Genomic DNA, 11,100 nt, shown 5'->3' on the forward strand with positions numbered 1-11,100 from the left:
CAGGGTTGAAGATCAAAAAGCTCAGAACCGACAATGGTGGTGAATATGAAGACACCAGATTCAAGAAGTTTTGCTATGGGCATGGGATCAGAATAGAGAGGACCGTGCCAGGTACGCCTCAACACAATGGTATAGCTGAGCGCATGAACCGAACATTGACTGAAAGAGCCAGAAGCATGCGTGTGCAATCAGGTCTTCCAAAGCATTTCTGGGCAGAAACAGTCAACACAGCAGCTTACTTGATCAACCGAGGTCCATCAGTGCCATTGGAACATAGACTACCAGAAGAGGTATGGAGCGGAAAAGAGGTAAAACTCTCACATCTTAGAATTTTCGGCTGTACAACATATGTACACATCAGCGATCAAGGCCGGAACAAGCTTGATCCCAAATCAAAGAAGTGTACTTTCATTGGTTACGGTGAAGATGAGTTTGGTTACCGTCTTTGGGATGACGAGAACAGAAAGATGATTCGCAGTAGAGATGTGATCTTCAATGAGAGGGTAATGTACAAGGACAAGCATGATATAGGTGCCATCAACTCAGAACCAAGTGGGCCAATTTATGCAGATGTGGACGATGTCCTTGAAAGACCCACAGTTGATAGTCCTCAGCCAGAAGAATCAACTGAACCAGGCAATGTGCAGCAGTCTGACAGAACAGAGCATTCTACTCCAGCTCCGGAGTTAAGGAGGTCTTCTCGAGTTCCTGTACCTAACAGGAAATACATGAGCTACATGTTGTTGACAGATGGAGGAGAACCTGAAGACTATGCAGAAGCATGTCAGACAGTAGATGCGAACAAGTGGGAGCTTGCCATGAAAGACGAGATGAAGTCTTTGATCTCAAATCAAACATGGGAACTAGAAGAGTTACCTATGGGAAAGAAGGAACTTCACAATAAATGGGTGTATCGAGTGAAGCAGGAGCATGATGGCTCTAAAAGATATAAAGCTCGACTTGTTGTAAAAGGATTCCAGCAAAAGGAAGGAGTCGATTACACCGAGATTTTCGCACCAGTTGTGAAGCTCAATACTATCAGGTCTGTGTTAAGTATTGTTGCCAGTGAAGAGCTCTACTTGGAGCAGTTGGACGTGAAAACTGCATTTCTTCACGGAGACCTAGATGAGGAGATCTATATGCACCAACCAGAAGGTTTCTCAGAGAAAAAGAATATGGTGTGCAGATTAAAGAAGAGCTTGTATGGCCTAAAGCAAGCTCCAAGGCAGTGGTATATGAAGTTTGAGAGCTTCATGCACAAGGAAGGTTTCAAGAAGTGCAATGCTGACCACTGTTGTTTCTTCAAGAGATATAACTCCAGTTATATCATTTTGCTACTTTATGTCGATGATATGTTAGTAGCAGGTCCAGATATGACCGAGATCAGAAATTTGAAGAAACAATTGTCAAAAGAATTTGACATGAAAGATTTAGGTCCAGCGAAGAAGATCCTTGGAATGCAAATCACGAGAGATAAGCAAAAGGGAACCTTGCAGTTATCTCAGACAGAGTACATCAACCGTGTTTTGCAGAGATTCAACATGGACAACGCCAAACCGGTTAGCACACCTTTGGCTAGTCATTTTCGTCTATCAAAGGATCAGTCCCCAAAGACAGAGGAAGATAAGGAATTAATGGCTAAGATTCCATATGCTTCAGCCATAGGAAGTTTGATGTACGCGATGGTCTGCACGAGGCCAGACATTGGCCATGCAGTGGGAGTTGTAAGCAGGTTTATGTCAAATCCAGGTAAAGCTCATTGGGAAGCTGTGAAATGGATTTTGAGATATCTACGAGGCACTAAGGAGAAGTGTTTGTGCTTTAGTAAAGGTAAGTTAAAAGTACAAGGGTACGTAGATGCAGACTTTGCAGGTGAAGTTGATCACCGAAGAAGCACGACTGGTTACATATTTACTGTTGGTACTAGTGTTGTTAGTTGGATGTCGCAGATACAAAAGATTGTTGCTCTATCCACTACAGAGGCTGAATATGTCGCAGTAATAGAAGCTAGCAAAGAATTGATATGGCTTCAGGGATTGTTAACAGAGTTGGGTTTCATCCAAGAGGATAATGTCTTGCACAGTGATAGTCAGAGTGCAATACATCTGGCAAAGAATTCAGCATTTCACTCTCGAACGAAGCACATTGATCTCCGTTATCACTTCATCAGATCTCTGATTGAGGATGAGGTACTAACATTGAGGAAGATCTTAGGAAGCAAGAATCCAGCAGACATGTTGACAAAGGTGGTGACCATTGACAAACTGAAGTTGTGCTCAACTTCAGTTGGCCTGCTAGAATAATATGCAAGAGAGGCTGCTGCATGATCGAGGTGTGAAGACCGACTGAAGTCAGTCTTCAAGTGGGAGATTGTTAGATCCACAGGCCTACATTTCTAGCCATACTATTCCACCCTCTATTTTTCAATGGTAGTCAACAAAAGAATAGTAACTTTGAATTTTGACCAAGAGAATAGTAACTTTGAAGTTTGACCAAGAGAATAGTAACTTTGAATTTGACCAAAAGAATAGTAACTTTGAATTTGACCACATGAATCCTATAAATACTCATTGAAGTTGTAGGAAAATTCAATTTTTCTCAAGACAATGAATGCATTTGCATTTGACAGAAAAATTGTAATTTGAGAGTTAGAGAAATTTTCTAGTGTGAGAAAAATTTCTGTGAGAGAAACTCTTGGGTGTAATTGGGTTGTGGGTGAGAGAAACTTTTGAGTGTTTGTAAACACAGTGTATTTTTCTCTTTTCAGTAAAAGGTCTGCAGCAGCCCGGAGACGTAGGCATACTTGGCCGAACTCCGTTATCAATTGTGTGTGTGTTTTTATGCTTCCGCATATTATTGTTTTTACGAATCTGACTAAGAGGAAATTCGGCGTAGTTTTCTAACAGTATTATGCATGTATAATCATCAATTGATTTTGATGACGACAATTGTCAAATAGTTTGTTTTCATGATGACTGTCAAAATAGCTTTGATGACAACAACTCTTAAGTCAAACGACTTTTGATATTGATATCTTTTTTAAGATTTCTTTGTGAGAACTGTTAAATGAGGGGTTAGTGGAAACTATCAGGTGGTTTATGGTGATGGCATCTGATAAAAAAAATATATCTCAAGTCTAATCAGTTAGATGGTTCAAGTTCAAGTTAAAGTGCTAGTAAATGTTAAATCAAACAAATGAACTTGAAGACCTAAAGTTGTGAAAGTGTGAAAGCTTGTTTGGTCCTGTACTTAACACTTTAGTTTAATCAGTTAATAGTAAGAGAAATAAGAGTAATTATTGAGACACTAAGATAATTCAAACACGCACACATACGCATACACACACGCACACACAAGATTTTCAAACCTCTATTTTCTTTTGATAAAATCTCTTAAAACCAATTCAGACACACACTTAATTGGTTAGAAGTTTGGTTAATCAATTAGGAAGGTAAATTGCACATGTTTATCGATTAAGAACTTCTCTAATTGATTAAACAAATCTGTAACGCCTCCTAATCGATTTAAAAAGGATATTGATAGATTACGTGTCGTTGAAACTCAAATTTTTCTATTTTGACTTTGTAAATCAATTAGCACTTAGGATTAAATCATTAAAAATGGCCACAGACTGTTTTCTTTTTTCATTCAGATTTTTTCTTATGTAAATGATATTATTCCTCATTTCAAAATACATCAGTTTTCTGAATATAAACTTTATACTATTCTTTCTACTCTTTTTTTCTTCTATTTTTTTCAATTAGATTTATCTTAGTAGCAAAAGAGTGAAAAGTTATTTTGAGATGAGATTTGAAGTTTTGAAGCATTAACATGAATCCAAAATTATTTAACCAGTTCAGTATAAACTAGCCCTTTAAAATGATTGAAGAACTCTTCCCATCCATGGGTTTTAACATCTTTATTAAGGTCAAACCGTTGGCCTTCACGTTGTCAAAATCAACAATCATTTCACATAACACTTCCAAGTCATTGACAGGAGTAGAAGAGAGATTTCTTGAAGACCTTCTTTTTGAGTTTGTTATTGAGATGATTATTGTTCTTGTTGCTGAGAAGATTGTTGTTCTTGCTGCTGAGCAGATTAAGTAGTTTGTTCTTGAGAGATATCAACCATTGCAACGAAAAGGGATTTAGGGTTGCAGAGAACTTTGGTTAGAAAGTGAGAAAGTGAGGGATAGTAAGTAGCGTTAGTGTGTGAATAATGAGTGGAGTGGGTTTATAAATAGTTTTTGCAATGATGGAAAAATATAGAAAAGTACAAAGAATCTGACCTAGGGGAAGGTAGAGAGATTTAACCTATTCCCAAGAAATCTCTTCTCCTAATGCGTCACTCAATCGTTAGAGTGTTTCAGTATAAGACAATTGTTTTTAATCTGATCAACAAACTTGCGTTTGATTGACAGTTGGTTAATATAGAAACTCTTCAAATTCCAGAAGACATAACTTACAAAAGGAGGTTCTGACTCGATACTTCTAATACAGGAAATCTTCTCACTTCATAAGACTTACTATTCAGAACCATAAATCTCAAAGTCTCATTTAATGATTCTAAGAAATTAAACATTTTGAGATATACATCTTTGTCATTCTTGACACAAGTCCATTTTCAAATTCTTCATAATGAAAACAAATATATCCCCAACAAGGGGTCTTGTGAAGATATCATCCCATTGATAGTTTGTATCAATAGATTTAAAATTTAAAATTACCTTCTGAACATAGTCTCGTATAAAATGATGTTTAGTCTCAATATACTTAGCTCTTGAATATGAAATGGGATTCTTAGATAAACAAATAGTTGACGTATTATCCCACAAAATAGGAACATTACTCTCATATATATGAAAATATTCTAGTAGGCTTTTCATCCAGAAAATCTGAGTGTCGCATCCAGATGTTGCAATATACTCAGTTTCAGTTGTTTATAGTGCAATTGTTGATTGTCTCTTGTTGGACCATGAGATCAAATTGTCTCCCAGAAACGGATAGCTTCCAGAAGTGCTTTTTCTTTCTAGTATATCTCCAGCATAATCCGAATCACAATAAGCTACTAGCTTGTACTCTTTTTATTTCCTATAACACAAGCCAATATTAGTAGTACCTTTCAGATACATGAAGATCCTCTTAATAGATGTTAAGTGGGACTCTCCAGGAACTTATTAGAAGCGAGCACATAAATAGACACTGAATAAAATGCCAGGTCTAGAAGAAGTTAAGTATAAGAGAGAATATATCATACCTCTGTATACCTTTTTCTCTACCTTATTTCTTACCTCGTCCTTCTCTAGAATACAAATAGGATGCATTGGAGTTTTAGCTGGCTTGCATTCTGACATGTCAAACTTCTTCAGAAGTTCTTTGGTATATTTGCTCTGATGGTAATATGTTCCTTTTGAACTTTGGTTAATCTGGATACCCAGAAAGAATTTGAGTTCTCCCATCAGACTCATCTCAAACTCTGCCTGCATTGACTTAACTAACTCCTTGCACAAGGTAGCCTTAGTAGAACCAAATATGATATCATCAACATAAATTTGAACAACTAGAATATCATTTTTGAATGTCTTACAAAACAAAGTACTATTAAACTTTCCTCTTGTAAAATATTTTTCTAAAAGAAAATTGCTTAGTTTTTCATACCATGCTCTAGGAGCTTGTTTCAGACCATACACATATTTCTTAAGTTTGAAAACAAAATCAGGATTTTTGTGATTTTCAAAACCATGAAGTTAGTGTACATACACTTCTTCATTTATGTTTCCATTCAAAAATTTACTCTTAACATCCATCGGATATAAGATGATATTATGATTAACAAAAAAAATTAAAATAGGAATAGACTCTAACCTGGAAACTGGTGAAAAGGTTCCGGTATAGTCAATTCCCTTTTGCTGACTATAACCTTGTGCTACCAGTTTGGCCTTGTTCGTTACCACTTCTCCTTTCTCATTCAACTTGTTTCTGAAAACCCATTTTTTCCTAATGACATGAATTCATTTGGGTTTAGGCATAAGGATCCACACATAATTTCTGGAGAATTGATTTAATTCTTCTTGCATTTCCAAAATCCACTTAGTATCCAGAAGTGCTTCATCAACAAATACAGGTTCTGTGAGGGACATCAAACCCATAAGTGTCTCTTTAGAGGGTTTGAACGAGGATTTGGTTATGGATGGTTCAATTTTATCTCCCATAATAATTCTTCTGAATGTGAAGATCTCTGTATATGCTTCCTTAGAGGTGTTTGATCTTCAACAGCTTCTGGTTGAATAGTTTTAGAGTCTTTTGCCTCAGATTCTTTAGCTTCTGATTCTTTATCTTCAGGGCTTGAATAGGTAGTCTCTAGATATGCAAAATTCTAAACTAGCTTTTACTTTTCAGAGTCAAGCTTATCATCAAATCTAATATGAATTGATTCCTTAACAATTCGTGTTTCAATGTTATATACTCTATAAACTTTAGAGCGTTCAGAGTATCCTAACATTATACACTTTTGTGCCTTAGAATCAAAATTGTTCAGATTGCCTTTAGTGTTCAGAATAAAACAGTTACATCCATAAGGATGGAAATAAGAAATATTAGGTTTGTGTTCTTCCACAATTTATAAGGAGTCTTACCTAGAATATGTCTTATAGAGATCTTGTTCTGAATATAACACGTTGTGTTAGCTGCCTCTTCCCATAAGTGTTTAGCCCCGTTTTTCTCATTAATCATGATTCTGGCCATTTCTTGAAAAGTCCTAATTTCCCTCTCTACAACTCCACTTTGTTGTGGAGTTCTAGGGTAGGAGAAATCATGGGTAATATCGTTTTCATCAAAAAGTTTTTCAAAATCTTTATTTTCAAATTCACCACCATGATCACTTCTGACTTTAATAATTCTAAAGTATTTATAGCTTTGTACTTGTGAGCAGGAGGTAGAAAACATAAAATGTCAATCATCCTTGTGTCTTAAGAATTTAACCCATGTCCATCTCTTGTAGTCATCAACAATGAATAAACCATATGTCTTGTCATTGACAGAAGCAGTTTTCACTGGTCCAAAGAGGTCAATATGCAAAAGTTCCAAAGGCCTAAAGGTAAAAATAACATTTTTTGCTTCGAAAGAAGTTTTTAAAAACTTACCTTTCTGACATCCTTCACAAAAAGTATTTGAAGAAAACTTCATATTTGGAAGGCCTCTCACTAAATTAAGCTTATTTAGCTGAGAAATTTTTCTCATGCTAACATGGCCCAATTTGTCTATGCCAGACCCATTGCTCTTCATTAATAGACATGAGGCATTTTACATTCTGATTTTTATGATCATAAAGTCTAATTTTGTAAATGTTATTTTTCCTCTTGCCATTGAAAATAATGGAGCCATCTTTCTGACTAACAAATTTACAAGACTTTTGATTAAAGATTATATCATAATCATTATCACTTAATTGACTTATGGATAATAAATTATACATTAATCCATCAACTAATAAAAAATTAGTAATAGAAGTGAGAGAACCATTACCAACTGCTCCAGAACCTATAAACTTCCCTTTCTGATTACCTCTGAAACCCATGAAGCCACCTGGCTTAAGTTCCAGGTCTTGGAACATATGCCTTTTTCTCGTCATGTGCCGTGAGCATCCAGAGTCCATGTACCATGACTGGTGTGTTTAACTGTGATGCTAAGGAGATCTGCAATATATATTATCTTGTCCTTAGGTTCCACATATTTTTGGGTCCTTTCTGGTTAGTTCTCCTAGAGTTCTTAGCAAACTTGAGTTCTTATGCAGAATAATCATTTTGTGTATGTGCATAAGAGAAATGGGAATAAATTTCTTTTGGTTTTACCTTTTGTTTTAAAATAGGGTTTTATTTAGGCACATAACAAATTCCTCTTCTTTCACTTCCGCTAACTCCATAGATCGTTGAAGCCATTTTACTTCTATCTATGTTTCTTGCAATTAAAAGATTTGTCATATTTCTTTATGACATTTTCAAAATCCATTTATTCCTCAAGTTTGGATCTCTTACTTTGAAGTGCAGAGTTGTCATTTTTAAGAATAAAATTTTCTTCATTTAGAGTGGAGAAGTCTTTCTTAACCTTACTATGTGCTTCCATTTAGATACTTGGACTTGTTTCAGATCCTTGTATTTGTTATGAAGCTTCTGATATTTTTCCAGAATTTCAGATAAATAAGATTATAATTCAGAACGAGATAGATTAGGAAATACCTCTTCATGGTCTGACTTAGATTCTGATTCAGGATGTGTCTTATCATCAGATGCTTTTGTGCGTGCCATCAATGCCATGTTAGCTTGCTCTTCCTAAGAGTCACCTTCTGAGGAATCGGAGTCATACCAGGTAGCCATCATACTTTCTTCTTTCGTCTGAAGTCTTTCTTCTTTGATATGTAGTTTCTCAGCTTAGGAAATTCATTTTTGTAGTGACCTAGCTCTTTGCACTCAAAGCAGGTAATGTTTTTTCCAGCACTTGATTTCTTCAACCCATATGTAGAATCTAAGCGACCACCTGTCCTTCATGATCCTCTTAACTTGCTTTATCTTTTCTTCCATAGTTGGTTAACTCTTATGGAAAGGAGAGAAAACTCATCTCCTTCTTCAGAGTCTTCTTCAGACTCCCCTTCTTCTTTAGCTTGAAAGGCTTTAGTCTTTTCTAACTTTCCCATATATTTCAGATTCACAGATTTAGTTTTTCTTTAATGCCCATCTTCTTCAAACTTTATCTCGTAAATAACTTATAAGTTCTTCAACAATGATGTTGTTCAGATCTTTATACAGCTTAAGAGTAGTTACCATAGGCCTCAATGTCTTGGGTAAGCTTCTGATAATCTTCTTAACATGATCTTCATTAGAGTAACCTTTGTCCAGGATATTTAGTCCTACAACTAAAGTCTGAAACCTTAAGATAATGTTCTCAACTATTTCATCATCTTCTATTTTGAAGGCTTCAAATTTTTGTATTAAGGCAAGCGCCTTGGTTTCTTTCACTTGAGCATTTCCTTCATGAGTCATCTTTAATGATTCAAATATAGACTTAGTTGTGCCTCTATTTGTGATCTTCTCATACTCAAAATACGATATAGCATTCAACATAATGGTTCTTTCTTTATAATGTTTCTTGTAATCTTTCTTTTGTTGATCATTCATCACTCTTCTTTCTAACTTGTTACCACTATTATCAATAAGATGAATATAGCTATCAACTACCATATCCCATAGATTCACATCATGACCAAGAAAGAAACTTTCAACTCAGTCTTTCAAATAGTCAATTTTTTCTCCAACAAAAACTAGGGGGTTTGGTACTATAGTGATCCTTGACGTTGTTAACAACGGGTGCAACTGGTGGAGGGACTCATGCCATTGTGTTTCAAAAATCTGGATCTTTATCTGACATGATGAAGTGTTTGATAAATAATCAATACCAGAATCGGAACTCTGATGCCAATTGAAGGTAATAGAAACACAAGAAAGGGATGTTTTAATTAGGTTTCTAGAATGAAAATCTTTTGCTACCCAAAACAACAAGCAGATAACTTAGAATAAAAATAATGAACACAAATGTTTTTATCCTGCTTCGCTGTTAACTGAGTTACCTCTAGTCCGTCCTCCAAGTTGATTTCACCTTATCACAAGGACTTAATCCTCTATAACCAAACTTGATTACAACTACAAAGATCAACCGTCAATATCTTCTTGAAAAATTCTGACTATACCCTAGTCTCTCAAGGAAATACAACATAAAAGTTGACAAACAAAGATTGTTACAAATTTCTTCTAAAACAGCAGATTACACAAATGTATAATAAAGATTTACACACAAAAATATTAACAAAAGTTCATTGTGTGTTTGTTTTTCTTTCTCTCAAAATATTCACAGTATGTGATGTCCACGTTGAGTTGTTACTGTGTAGTTGGGAATATTTTCCCATTCTTCAAAGAATCCTTTATATAGGGAACGGAAAGATTCGATGGATGGTAGAAATGAAATTCACAAATGTAGATGTATCCTTGCATAATGGTCTGTGAAAATGGGAGACACAATGGTACAATAGTACAATCATTTTCTCACAAAATTTAGTGTAGTGGAAAGAATATTGATCTTGTATTGAGAACTATTTTTTCACTTAAAACTTTTTGATCTTATCTTCAATTATTCAGAGGCTTCAGATAGAGAGTTGATGAAGCATTCATAGAAGAAGAATCGAAGTGTGTATGAGAGAGTCTTCAGAACCTGATCTTCAGAGTCTTGATCCAGTTCATCAGAATCTAGTGACACAGTTTATCAGATTTTTTAAGCGCAAGACTTCAGAGCTTGACAACATCAAATGCTTCTTTTATCAAAGTCATAATCCGAAGCTTTGGATAAGTGATGTTTATAAGAGTTGAGCAGAGTAATCCAGAGCTTGATTATCTTTATAGAATACACATTTCACATTCAGAGTGTACTAGGCTCAGAGTTTGATGATATCACACGTCACTATTTCAGAGTCCGAACTTGTATCTAGTATCTGCACACCTAACTAAACTATTAGGGTACAATTTTTTTTTTTATGAATCTATGTATTATTACCATCAAAATATAAGACAAGATATATAACCAAATCTTGATTTTACATTTGATTCCATATAAATCTCTTTAGTGGAATAATTTACATGAATTAAAGTTAGATAATTTAGAATATCTATCATGTATTATTTCCTCTGACATATATGTATATGGTTGTTTAGGGTTAGAATTTCTCCGACTGAAATTTTTGAATATGATTTAATTCCGAAGATTTTAGTATTGGTTGTCATGGTCTGATGACCAACATCTATTGAAATAAACATTTGCAGGAGAGAGAAATACATTGACAATAATAGCCCAAACCTAGAATTTCACATAAAATAGCCTCATAACCAAACACCTAGATTTTAACGACGATGACAATTTTAAAATACTAAGATTTTGGAGTCAAATTATATTAATTATAATTAATTCTAAATTATAATATTTGATTATTTTTAAATAAAATAAATAGATTGATAATTTATTTTAATATATTTTAAATAATTATAATAATTCAAAATTATA

This window comes from Lathyrus oleraceus, chromosome 7, assembly GCF_024323335.1.
Source record: "Lathyrus oleraceus cultivar Zhongwan6 chromosome 7, CAAS_Psat_ZW6_1.0, whole genome shotgun sequence".
In the NCBI taxonomy this organism is placed as follows: domain Eukaryota; kingdom Viridiplantae; phylum Streptophyta; class Magnoliopsida; order Fabales; family Fabaceae; genus Lathyrus; species Lathyrus oleraceus.